Genomic DNA, 12,170 nt, shown 5'->3' with positions numbered 1-12,170 from the left:
CAAAGTTGAGGATGAAACAGAAAAACAAATGGCAAGCAGGAACGGGAGCTTCCTCCCTCTCATACCCATACTCAGAAATACATGCAAATATTGAGAGTTTGCAGGTTGCCAATTTAGCAGTCAGTTTCATTTTGAGACGTTTTTGGAGAGGAAGTAATACAGTAAGAGCAATTCCTCCCAACCCACTTCCCACTGTCACCACACAGACTCAGATTCTCAGGTTGACCAAAACCATAGCTGCAAAAGAAAATGGGACCACAACAAGAATTTGTCTGAGCACACTTTTGTTATTTACCAAACTAGAAGCAAACTCTGGGGCAAGCATATAACCTCAGAGTAATTCCTTTTCACTGTTTCCTGAAGCTACACACTCCAACCTAAATGACTGCCCAAATTGCATACTACAGATTTAACATGCCTTACCACATCTGCATGGAGAAACTCTCTGCAACTTTTATACTCACACTTTCTCAAAATCATAGACAGGGAAAAGTCATAAAAATTTATACTTTATTTAGGAAAAGGTTGAATAAATTGTTTTTAATGACTTTAAGACAATGTATCCAGAAAATACATCACCTCCTCTGCTCCCTTTCAATCTCCGGCTGCTTTTTATTCTCATCAGTAAGACAAGTTCAGGCACATGGTTCAAATTTTTTATAGATTAATTTTTCTTAGTCATATTTTTAATGTGACAAAGAAGGGATGTTGAGTTAAACTGCAGGGATAAACACAGGTATGTATGTCTATACGTACATTTGTACATATATGAACATGATGTATGACAGTTGTCTTCTCCAGCCTTTCCATGTCACTCATTATCACTTCAACTGCACGTTCTTTGTAGTGAGATCTGTGTCTGTATTTACTTGCACTTAATCGGTCCAAAACTGATTACAGTTTATATTAACATAATGTTTATATGCTAAGGAGCTACAATAAGAAGTCATTCAATACTCCTGTTGCGTGGATGAGCACATCTATGAAAATCAAAAGGGGCACATGTAAAGGCAATTTATACGTATTTGAGTTGAATGTATCCTGATCAAAGGTAGTGGAAACAGAGGCTGAACTATCTGAAGTCTGCCATATTTTAAGTACCAGTTCCTTACAGACATCTAAACTGTTATGAAAAAAAAGCACAGAAACCAATCTTTAATACTAAACATATGACCCAGCATTCATAGGGAGACGGGCTGATGCATTGCACTGGTATGCTCCGAGATGATGTAACTTTACAGAAAAAAACAGATGCCATTACACAGTTTTGAAAATTTCAAAAAACCACTTGCAAATTGAAAAAACAAACATCCAAACCCTGAAAATAAGTTCTCCTCAACCAAACAACACATCCCTAATCATCTTCATGTACAGCTTGTTAGAGGCATATTAATGACATACACAGGGAAAACCAAATTATCAGACCAAAAGTTTTGTAACTAAAAATCTATCTTTACAATGCTGTAGCTTAGCTTATATTGATGGGTTTTCTTACAAGTGTTAGAGACCAAACTATTTCAGGTTAGACAATGATTTATTGATTTATTAATATACATAATGCATACATATAATATAAAATATATTTATATATTTAGTGATGTATTTACCAAAGTTCTTCTGACCTTTGACTTTAGGCTGAGCTTGCTCGATGCACCTGTGAGCTCCCAGTCACAGGAGTTAGGTATTTCTCATGGTGTGTGTTGCTAGAAACCCCCTCTAAAGAGCAGCACAGTGCCACAGGGCAAAGTGCTATGCACATGAGTAACGGAGGCGTTTGCTGCCCACAGAACTGGTTATCTGTATGTCAGACAAAGCACGACAGGTGGCCCCAGTAGGGAATTCCAAATGGGACAATACTTGTTTTGGTGTTATTTACAACTTCTGGATGTCTGAATATTAAAATTAAAATGTAGTCTCATAAATGCATGGCGGGGGGGAGAGGGGAATGCAAATCAAGAATTCTGCTAGCATGTGTTATGAAGAGAAGGCAGAGAAGCACAATTATATCAGTCATTCACTCCCTGTTTATTTAAGCTCCATCTTTTAAGACAGCCATAGGGCCAAAACCTCAAACTTCACTCAGGCAGATCTTATCTATCAATAGCTTTGCCTCAGTAAGAACCCAGGAAAGACCGCAGGACAATTTATATAATTGACTGGAGCAGTAGCTACACCTGTTATTAAGATTACTTGACAGAAGCGATTAAACAACTACCTGCAGTTGTTCATACTCCGCCAATATTTTGCCATTTCGGCTGATTTATCTATGATGCATGACTGCCTCAGGCTGAACGTTTTGGAAATGGTACAACTTTTTCCAAGAACAAGGTTAAGGAATATGATGCTTAAAATTCTTTGAGCTCTTCCTCTGAAAAAGCTCCAGCACTTCAAGTTTCAGAGGGTTTTAAATCTGGCAGCCTGGCTGTGGCTTTTGTCCCTGAGAAAAGGTTTTTGTCCTCAGATCTGCCTTAAGTAAGCCCGGAGAGAACTGTGGTTCACAGAGACCTTTCCTAACCGTGAGTGCTTGGCTTTCCAAAGTTGTTGTGGTGCTTTCAATACAACTTTCTATATGAAAGTGATTATACTGTATTTCACCTCCACCCTATCTAAAAACCTTGTAGAACAGGAAATGAGACTAAAGTAATCAAATGAGTCTTCAAATAAGCAAATTCAGTAAAGTTGCAGATATCACACAAGGAACTCACTAAAACATTTCTTAAAAGACTTCAAACAATAGCCCAGTCTTCCACACCACACAGTTGCCAACCTTGAACTAGACAACTCTGTCCAAGTAGCTCAAGAGCCCTGCCACCTATTACAGCATCTCATTACTTATTTCCCAGCCTTTCTCCCATTCCTCCTCAGTCCACCCTCACTTTGAGAGGAAGCAGTTCTGCCCCCATCACAGGTGAAGAACCGGTGAAACGAAGTGCTTGCCTGCTCTGTAACCACACAGAGAGCCTGACAAGGAACTGGAAACTCAGCTCAAGTCTCGCAGGTCCTGGGCCAGCCTCATCTCCCGGAGCTGAGCCAACCTGCTGCCAACTCACATCAGCACTTCCAGAAATGCTTCGCCCAGCAAGGAAGAAAATACACCTCTTACCTGCCAAGTCTCCCAGTTTAAATTCTCAGCTCCTCTTCTTTCTATTTTCTTCTGCTTGCAACACTGAAGGCAGGGAGAAAAGAAAAGGAAAAAAATAAATCAAAGGAAGAACCACAATTACATCATTCAAAACCTTGTTCCTATACACTAGAGCGTTTTATGCTGAGCAAAAATCTCAAGGAAGTAAATGGGATTTCTCCATTCAATTTTCACAGAACCCAGGTTAGGCCCTTAGCAAAGCTCTCCCCAAATCACAAGGTGTCGTATGTGAGAGCAAGACCTGCAGCACGTGGAGGAGAGGGGCATCTCTTTAAATGAGAACTAAATTGAGGAAGGCAATGGGTATTAAAGATGGGGAGTAGAGCGTCAGTACAGTGAGGAGCTTATTCAGAGAACTGTAGGAATACGTGCCATTTTAATTAATCAGAAGTCACTACTGAGACGGACACAAGCTCACACAGGAACCTTCAGGGTCTACAGAGTGGGAAAAAGGAGAGGGGCAAGCAGAAAACTGAAGCACAGTCAACTAAAATCAATACAAAGAGTGACAGCAACTTCAGTGGACTTTGGATCATACCCAAAGCAGCAGCAGAAAAAAAAATGTAGCAGGAACAGGGAGAATAAATTAGAGATCTGATTAATAAAACCAAAACATATTATTAGTAGAGCATCTGAAGAATAGCTGGGGTTCAGTTCTGCTCTTTGGGCTTGTAAGCCTCCATCAACATCAATGGAATAGTTTCAGATTTACATCAGTATAACTAAGCACAAAATCAAATCAAGGAGTACAGAGCAACCAGGGAAAAACCAAGCATTATTGAGCGTTCCAACACTGGGAGGCACTCAGATACTATAATGCTGAAGGCCATGTTAGTAGATTGATTAAATGATCGATCCATCAGTAGGAGATTTATCCAATATGAGGAAGAAACAGAGCGTTCTAAGTAAAGACTACTAATCAGCTATTATTTCTATTTTCCGCACACTATAAACATACAAAGGAGACACTTAGTAGAACTTGCAGTAGTAATAATTCCCAATCCCACTCTTGATATTAGTTCTAACTGATTTCTTCAATGTTTTAAAGATATTTAGTACAGAGATTTTGAAAAGAAGTTTCCATAATGAAATCCCAGCAGTTTCCTGTTCTTGTTTGTATCATCTTTCCTTCTCTGAGTCTTGCACTTGCAGACCGATACCAAGCGGTGCAGGAATTAAGCTCAGAGCCATTTATACTAAAAGTCATGTGATATTTTTCTTGGACGAATAACTGAGACTTTCTTTATACTTCTGTGCTAGGCTCATCACAAGTTTTGTATATGACAGTGTGAAAGTAGCAGATTCTTTTCAACAGTTTCATGCTCTCATAAACAAAGACTAATTTCTTTCAGACACCCACTTTCACTAACACGTTGTCTTTCCTTATGTATAGAGCATATTGCCTCTGTTCTAAAAACATAAACCTTAATGAAAATTAAAGCTCTGACTTGAGCTCATCTTTCTTATGTTTTATTTACTTTTTATTTTCTTCTAAAGCCACTGCAATTACTACATTGTACCCAAGTCTTAACCACCAGGATTTCAGTTGACTTGAACATTATCTGTTTTTACAGCAAATAAAAAAAAATAGATTCCATCCAGTTTCCCTTCCATTTCCATGTTTACTTCACATCTTTAATGATCCCTGCAACAAACAAGTCACATTTTGTAACATCTCTGTCACTCACATATGCATGTATTTTTTCACTTTTTAGTAGATGGCCTCCAGGCAAATAGAAGACAAGGCTACTACTAGTAACCTGAGGAAATCTATTTAATCTCAAACTGTAGAGATTTATGTTTACAAAAGTGAAAGAAGAGGTTCTATTCCTGCTCCCACAGGTAAACTTTGATAATCGCAAGTTCAGTCCCTATATTCAAACTAGGAATCAGACCATCTAAAGAAAAAAAAAAAAAAAGAAAAAAAAAAGGCAGGTTTAATTTTTTTGTTTTGCTTTTATATAAGTCTATAAAAGATAAAATAATTCCACAAAGTCCTTTTAAGTGCAGTACTGATTTTCTTTCAGAGAAAATGATGTCTTTAGCTAGATTCATTTCTAATAGGAGCTATCCAGACTTTTCAAAGACTTTAACCAGAGCATGGGGGAACATTTCCTACAATCTGTTATACTGTGGAGCACCAAGCTGAAAGGATTTGTTTCAAATACTTGCATTTATAACAAGGTTGTGTTGAACATAGCATGACACACAAAACCCTAGTTCAGCATTCTCTTAGCTTGTGTATCACTAATGAGTGAAAAGACCTGGGTCCTATTGCAAGGTCTTGTGATCACAAGTGTAATTATTATTATATGTCAATCTATTCTTTAATAGAGCTTATAAAGGAAACAACACTTTCACAGCATTTCCCTATGTGTTCTAATTCCCAGCGCTTGGTTGCAGAGGGAATCAGAACGATATGATCCAAAACACCGTGTTCACTTTGAGATCTGGGATTTGCAAATCCCTGTGGAAGAGGGCAGAACTCTGAAAGGTTCTACCTAGATATTTACCTGAGCATATTTGTACTACTTTACGCAGAGATTAGGCTCTTAATCATGTTCTAACAAGTTTACTGCAGATTACAAACTAGTCAATAGGCCACCAGTGGATCTACCTATCACCATTAATTAGGCTCAGTTTCTTGGGCGTAACAGCATCTGTACTGAAGAATTATCATCCGCTGTATTGAGGAAATGGAGCAGAAAGCTTCTCTAAGTCACCATTTCCCTTTCTTCCATCTCTCAAAAATAAACAAATTAAAGATGTGAAAGGTTTACACTAAGGCCCATGCAAAACTTTCACCACAAAAATGTAAAAATCCCTCATGCTTCATTACAACCCTGAAAAACAAGAGTCTATCAGTGAACAACTTTTTGCAAAATGAGTAAGAGTGTTAAAAGAAAAACAGAAACTGAAGAAAAGCTCTGAGATGGAGAAAGAAGTACGATTTTAAGAAGTGTTTTCATATGCTGTGGCCAAAAGCCAGGGAAAATTAATATTTTCAGAAACTGAAAACCATTTTGATGGACAAGAAAACTTGCAAACCTCTTTAAAAAAGTAATTTACATATTCTCTCTGACATCCCAAAACTTATTTTAAAAGTGGTCTATCTTTATCTTTGGGTGCAAACAACTTGTCTTGACTGTTGAAAAAAAAAGTTGTAAATCATGAGGATTTCACAGAGTTCAGGAAACCTTTCAGGATTAGGCTAGAATTTATTACACATTAGAAAAGAAACAATATGAAGTGCAAACCACCTATACAAACCACCCGCAGAGACAACATCAAGCTTCATGGCTGTATTTCCATGGTCAGCAATACTGCTCTGAGAGCAGTCCCATCACGTCAGCAGTTCCCCTCCCAAACAATTCTGGGACTCTCATTTGTGGGTTTCGCATGTCCTGGGTTGTGAGCTCTCAAAGGTTAGAGTTATCTTCATGCAACTTGCCCATGAAGTGCCTCCTGCACTGGGTCTCCAATTCCCACCTACAGTTTTTGGGGACTGTTATGACATCTGAGATGCTACGGTATAACACATTAACATCCCTCAAGCTTTTATCTTTTTCTTCAGCACTGACAATATGCATACAAGGAAAGAAAGTAGAAAGCTTGACACCTGAACCTACAAAGGACTGGAAGAGCATCTCAAGAGGTATAAAGTGCTCTGCCCACCTCAGTGAGGTGTTAACACGGATAGCTCAAGAATAACAATAACAGGAGTGGAGTATAAATTATTTCACAGCTTAAGTACAAAAGGAGGTGAGCAATTTGTACAGAGCACTAGGACTTTTCATTCTGGTGTTGTAGGCATGTGGCATTTGGAAGATAACCAGTTTATTCTCCTCCCAGCTAACAAGGAGCAAGCCTCATACAGTCTAACATAGCACAAGAATCGCTCGAGTAAGAGATGGATGAATTCAAGTGACTCAGAGTTCAGAAATAACACCTCACTTAACTTGCATGAGTAGAGATAATTTTTTAGGCAACCTCAGAAGGGTATTTACACCCTTTTCTCCCCTCCTCTGCTCTCACTGCAATACTTGAACAGAACATTTCTTAAATCAGATATGGCAGGACCACTAATAACCCATTTGCACTCTGAGTGAGCTTGGCTAATGAATTCAAATGAGAGCAGAAGCAAGCCACAGACTGCCAGATTTTTAATATCCTCATATTTTCTAGTGATGGTGTAATTGTAATTAATGTTTACTTTGTTGTGTGTTTTATTGTTGAGTCTTTAAAGTCCTCTGGGATCCCTTTAGGATATACAGCACTATATAAATGTAAGTTGTTATTATCAAATAACAATCACCGGCCATTTAAATTATACAATAGCTACCTGATTATACTTAACCAAGTTAAAGCTCTAATAAAGAATGATTATATATAATCTAAATTAAAGATATTTTTCCCCAGTTCAAAGAACCCGAAGTTCTTTGCATTGAGTATGCAAGCACCCTGCAACACCTGGAGCTTGAACCTGCAATAATGAAATCAATAAGACCTTTGTTGTTGCTTTCAATGGAAAGGTGCTAAGACACTTGACAAAGAGCTAAGTATCATGACAATTCTACCCTTCTGAAGCAGCAAGATTTTTTCACAAAAAAAAATCGTTTGGAAGAGTACTCCTCTTTACGTTTAGAGTCAATCCTGAAGCATCTCTAACAGGCATTTAAGCTCTATCACATATTGTGTATGCACTACAGGAGTAGATTAGGTCTACATTACGCAGAGATTGGAGCTCATACTAAACCAGTTAACTTGGTGTTGGTGACACCAGTTGGGCACACCACGGGCCCTGAACAAGGCAACTGACCCTTCTTTTCTGTGGTCAGAAGTAGTCCTGATCTTGTCTTCTTCTATGATATATCCACAGGGACACAGCCTCCAAAACATTTACCTCAACTCTTGAGCATGAGAGAATTTGTCCAACCGTAAGCAATATTTTAGGGTACGGAAGACTCTGGAAGCACTGCTGTCAGGAATACTTCAGAACCCTAAAACCACACAACTAGGAAAAGGGTACAGTGAAATTTTAAACAGGACACTCGTAGATTATTTACTTGGCATTGGACTTAGAAATCACTTCTTCAAGCTCTGAATCCACAGGGGAAAAATCTAGTTCAGCTGAAAGTCTAACATACAAAAAAAACAACTCCAGGACTTGGACTTAAGGTTAAGGAAAACCTTGCTTTTGCTCTCTCCTAATAAATAATGTGAGACTGCGGGGGTGAGGTAGGGGTGGAAACGTCTTTTCTGGCTGACCTTTGCCAAGTCATTTCCCTCACTTCAGGTTTCTCATCTGTAGAACAGGGGTAATGGCATTAGCCTCGTTACTGATGAATAGCATTGTAGATGGGTCTACATTATATTACAATGATAATAGATCATTTGGTGGACCTTTTAGTATCAATAAAAAAAAGTCATTCCAGAATCAATGACCTGTTAGCAAGTGAGGACTAACCCAACTTAAATTCAACTGCACAGGTTAAGAACACCACCAAGCCTATGATTCCTCTGGCAAAGATGGACAGGCTGCCCTAGGGGATGGTAAAGGTCTAATGGGCTGAAACGCTTTTAGTGAAAAGCATCTCTACACTGACTACAAAGAAAGGCTCAGATGGCAGTCTTCAAGATCTAGTGACCTCAGAAAGGTGTCTAATGTTAGCTAGGATGAACCCAGAGCCACAACCTTGATTTTGATCAGTTCTGAATTTTTCTGAATCTTTCTTCAAAAAAATCTAGGATTTCTTCTGAACCTCTCTCCTTTTCTTCTGAACCTCTCTCCTTTTCTTGACTCCTCGCAAATATATATATTTAAATTGGGAAATTACAGTGGTTTGAATTTTAAGTGAAAATTATACTAAAACAATAACTTCATCAATTTTCCCCCACCAGAAGTATCAGGGGAAAATATTTTATTTCAAAACTGATATGTCAAAACAGAAATGCTCAATTTTACTTGAGAATAGCTCATTTTAATTTTGAATGAAAATAAGTGAAATGCAGAAAGACTGCATATCTGTGAGAATTGGACTTTAATGGGGTTAAGATCATACTAGCTGAATATCCCTCTCTCTAGCAATACGAATAACAACAACGATGATGCGCCATAGACCTCTCACATATATTTAATGACTTCAGTGGAGCTCAGCCAACTCCCAACAGCTGAGAATCTGGGACAGAAGCCCCAGCTGAAATCAGGACTCCCTTGCAGGAACCTCTCTATACATGCAAAGCAGGACTCAGTCCTTACAATAGAGTTTGTAGTTTAAAAGGACAACATAACAAATAGGTCAGAAATGAAGACTATCATTAAAGTGAGAGTGAGCCACGAAGCGACAAAGAAATATGGCAATGCAACGCAGGGATTTCTTGAGTTCTGTACCCTTAATGAAAGCCTAATCTTCTTAAGACCATATTTTGCAATCAGGATGGAAGAAAAAAAAAAAAAAACACAAAACAACAAAAAGCAATAGTTTTTGTACAGTAGCAACGGTGTAATATCAAAACCTCACATATATTCACTGACTTTGATTTGAAATGTTACCCGGTGACTTCTCCTGCTTCCTGGAGCATACTGTTGGTGCAGCTCTTGAACTGCAGAAGGTGGATGACTGTACCCGTGTGTACACAGAGCTTTCCCCTGGAGCACAAGCCCTCCATCAGCACCGAGACTCCCTGAGCTGCCAGAGAGCACTGCCTTTTGTTTGACACATATCTCTCTGCAATGTGTCAGGGGAAGAGCACTGCGTGCTATCCATCAGTCAAGCCACAATACACACTGACACACTAGTTAGTAGGAAGGAGTTAGAAGGCAAAGTCAGGGGTGATATCTTGAAGTGGGAAAAGGATCTGGGAGGTGTGGGGAGGAAAGGAGAGGAGGGCGGGGGTGGTACAAGATCCATATTGTTGTTTCACTGGAAGGACACAGCGTGTCATAATGAATTACCATTAATTTGCACCAGCAGTACAGTTAGATTGAGACCGGCAAGCGACGATGACAAACAGCACTTGCAAGATCACATAATGAGGGGGCAAGGCTGCTTCACTGGAGCCGCTTCACTCAATTAGTGGACAAGGCTTTTAATGCTGCTATGCACAACCAAAGCAATTTTGATTACTTAGAGCTAAGTCTCCATTTAGAATGAGTCAGAAGCTGAAACAGTTTTTTTTTTTCTTTTAATATAATTTATCTACAAAGTATTTGAATGGTAATAAGCTATCTGAAAGCTAGACACGTTAGCCTCTGTGCCTAAGCAATGTTGAAATACACTTTTAAAAGTTAGTTCAAATAGTACCTATTATATCAAAATGATAGCAAGCAAGCAATACTATACCAAAAGTGGGGACCAAATTTTGCTCTTCTTTCCTATGATTTAACTTTGAATTTTTGGAAGGTGATTTTGGTAGAACTGCAAGAATTTCATGACAGTATACTGTCACATAGGTGCTAAGACTTAGAGCAGCGTGCTTTGTTCATGTCCTTTTATTCTAGGTTTTCAATTAGTGATTTGTTTGATTCTGTTAGCCATAGACCAAGACTGCATCATAGAATCACAGAATCATAGAATATTGCGAATTGGAAGGGACCCACAAGGATTATCGAGTTCAACTCCTGGTACCACACAGGTCTACCCAAAAATTCAGACCATGTGACTAAGTGCACAGTCCAAATGCTTCTTAAACTCCAACAGGCTTGGTGCAGTGCCTACATCCATGAGGAGCCTGTTCCAGTGCGCAACAACCCTCTTGGTGAAGATCCCAACCCTCTTGGTGAAAAACCTCTTCTTGATGTCCAGCCTGAACCTCCCCTGTTGCAGCCTGACACCATTCCTGTGGGTCTTATCGCTGGTGATTAAGAAGAATAGATTGGCACCTGCTCCTCCACTCCACCTCCTTGCTAATGCATAAAATTTTATTCCTTCTTTTTTTTTTAATGCGGATTTTGGACAGAAGTTTAGGAAGTGTGCTTTGATCCTGAGAAACTCATAAATACCCGCCAAAGTCTGTTGTGTTTATTAAATGATATTTGGTTGTTTCTGCTAGCTTAGGTTCAAGCATTAGCTTCACTACTAAAAGTAGACTTGCACAAGTCGCTGTTGCTTAGGGACACCTTTGCTGGGCAAGAGAAGGTAATACCAGCAGGTTGAAAGCAGATCCCATCTACAAGGCCTTGCTGTTAAACTTTCCTTGCCCTTGCATCTTAGGGATGGATGTATTGACCACGACAGGGAGGAGCTGAATTTACATGTAATGTGATCTGGAGCAAGGACTGTGCATGCACCATACCCTAAGCATCTGCCCTAACCAGTGGTATATTAGGTTCTTCTTATCAGTCTTTCCAGTTGAAGCTCCACATTAGCACTTGAGTATTCCCTGGCACAGGGAATGGACCCCAGTTACCAATTTTCACAGGGATCAGCTTGCTCAAACCTACAGAATTATTATTTTTCTCCCTCAGTGAATGTGTATGCATGAGTGTATGCATGCGTAGATTAAGAATGGAATGTGAGAAGAGGATGCATTATATTCAAGACCTTTCTTTAATTTGGGAAGAAAAAAGATAAGAATATCCGACTTCCTACATTCCTGTTAGCAGTCCTTACCACTGGGCTGTGTAGTCACTGAGTCTTCTTGGAAATCCCAAGAAATCAAAATGTTTTGTTTCATGGGTACTGAAATGAATCATTTTGATGTTCAGAAATTTTCATCTTTATTTTGGCTGAAATTACTTGTCAGATTTGACCCAAATTTTTGAAGAATTTCAGATGCTTTAATTTGTTCCTGGGGGGGAGGGGAAGGGGGAAACACACAAAAAATACCCAAATAAACCACATTTCAGTACTTCATTGGGATTTCTTAGAGGTGGGTGGAGATTTGGGAGGTGGGGGGAGGCACCTAAGAGAAAGAGATTCCTTGTCAAAGAATCAAGAAAGAGATTGTTTATCATCCATGCTTCTCCCTGCAGCTGACTTCACACAAAGCTGGATTTTTCCATTGGCTTCTGATGCAGCAGGTACTG

At 39.1% G+C, this 12,170-nt stretch overlaps 1 protein-coding gene across 14 annotated transcripts in view; it reads right to left on the bottom strand.

Annotated features, from left to right (window-relative positions):
* SOX5 (SRY-box transcription factor 5) overlaps nucleotides 1-12,170 on the bottom strand; it is a 650,695-nt gene that overhangs the window by 449,768 nt on the left and 188,757 nt on the right. For 9 of the 14 annotated variants that reach the window (XM_084509197.1, XM_084509199.1, XM_084509196.1 and 6 more), the window contains one exon: nucleotides 3,104-3,166. The exons of the other annotated variants lie outside the window; for them this stretch is intronic. The gene's annotated coding sequence lies outside the window, so the exon portion shown is untranslated. The remainder of the gene's footprint in view (nucleotides 1-3,103; nucleotides 3,167-12,170) is intronic. 14 annotated transcript variants of the gene reach the window in all.

This window comes from Aythya ferina, assembly GCF_964211825.1.
Source record: "Aythya ferina genome assembly, chromosome: 1".
NCBI lineage: Eukaryota > Metazoa > Chordata > Aves > Anseriformes > Anatidae > Aythya > Aythya ferina.
Note: the sequence above shows the minus strand (reverse complement) of the source record. Positions and strands in the feature narration are given on the sequence as shown.